Source organism: Pollicipes pollicipes, unplaced genomic scaffold (genome assembly GCF_011947565.3).
Source record: "Pollicipes pollicipes isolate AB1234 unplaced genomic scaffold, Ppol_2.1 Scaffold_7231;HRSCAF=8579_pilon_pilon_pilon, whole genome shotgun sequence".
Lineage (NCBI taxonomy): Eukaryota > Metazoa > Arthropoda > Thecostraca > Pollicipedomorpha > Pollicipedidae > Pollicipes > Pollicipes pollicipes.
Genome location: NW_023597034.1, coordinates 19,783,995 through 19,785,655, shown reverse-complemented (window position 1 = coordinate 19,785,655; position 1,661 = coordinate 19,783,995).

The window sequence follows — 1,661 nt, the reverse complement described above, 5'->3', positions numbered from 1 at the left end:
CCGGTGTCGCACCCGCCCCGCCCCGCCCCGCCCCGCCCCGCCCGCCCCGCCCGCCCCGCCCGCCCCGCCACGGTCCACGCGGCCCTTGCCGCGTGCTTTGCCAGTCACGCACGCACGCACGCGCGCTCGTTCACTCGCTCGCCGCTGGCTTAGACGCTTCGGCACCGTCTCGGTGTTGGGCTCCGCTCGGCTTCACTGGTCACTGCTCAGTGTTCACTGTAGTCTGCCTTGCTGTGACCTGCTGACGGTGCGCTGTGCTGGAGGCGATGCTGGAGCCGGCTTGTGCGCTTCTGGGACGTCAATGTCGCCAGTACCGAGCGTTTCTGTTTTGTGTGGGTTTCTGTTTTGTCACACGCATACTGTCTCAGCACCATGAGGCTCGGCTGCCGGCTATGGCAGGTGAAGCTGAAAATCTGCCAGCCGTATTGGTGGGTTTAGTTGGGTGCTGGGGTTTAATCCGCCTTGTTCCTGCCTCTTCCCTCGCCCCCCCCCCCCCCCCCCCGAGATACCGCACCAGTAATAAGGAGTCCTCTGGGGGCGATTGTCATTGGCTGCCGCACTAGGTATAGCTTAAAATTAGCTTAATACTTGTTGTCTTCTGTAGTATAGTCAGCGGTTGGACTTAGGAAATAATAGCAGATAACAAAAGGGTTTTCGTAGCGTTCCGGGAACCATGCACAATCACTTCACGTTTCGCATGGCGCGTGTTCGTTTTTTTATTGTTGTGTAAATGTCTTTCCTACAGGGTGCGCCAAAGTTATTTTCCCGTTTTCAAAACGTGAGGCACTGAGTAAGTGGCAAGGCACAAGGTCCGTAAACGTGCCATCAATATAATTTTCAGGGACTTTTTGTGGGCATTACTGCTTAAGTTCCGTCAGCATGTTGCTGATTTGGTAACAACGCGTCAAGGTCGTCGGGTGCTTCCTAGAAACGGAATCTGTTGTTGCAAGTCAACCGTCTTTTTTCCTGCTGTTGCAAGACACGTGATCCTTGCGCGAGGAAAATCACAGCGTGGACAGTTCTAAGATTTGAAAAAGACGGATACAAAAGGATATATGATCTATCAAATAAGTTGTGAGGCACCTCGCATTGATCCTTTCATCCAAAAGCTCTGCAAATTTTTAAAAATTTGCTTCAGTCCTCAGAAGTGTCATCACTGTCTGGCCCAAAACTCGGTAGAAACGAAACATGAGTACTGAGGGTAATGACAAGGTTTCTGAAGATGGTTCGTTTTAAGGTTAAAGGTCAAAAGTAAGCTGACTTTCGCTGCGAAATAGTGTGGAGGTGTAGCGATGGATCTGCGAGAAAAGCAGTGGAGACTCGGGAGTGGCTGCAACGGATCCACGGGGCATATTTTCACTTGAGCGGCAGAATAACTGCCAGAACGTTAGGAACACATCCACATGCTAAATTTGCGGACTTGCTCGTTATGGGCGCCAAATGACCACTGCAGTCGGCGCGCCCGAAAACCCTATCAACAAGAAGTGTACCGAGCGACCTCTGCATATGTTAGAGTGCACGTGGTGGTGTTTGGCGGCCCGCGAGGCATGGTTGGGTGCTTTTGGCTCGAGACCAACGACGCAGAGGTGGTTCTATCGACGGGTAGGCAAGTCCCGAAGAAGTTATGGTAACGATTCGCAGATCTAGGTGGCGCTGATAAT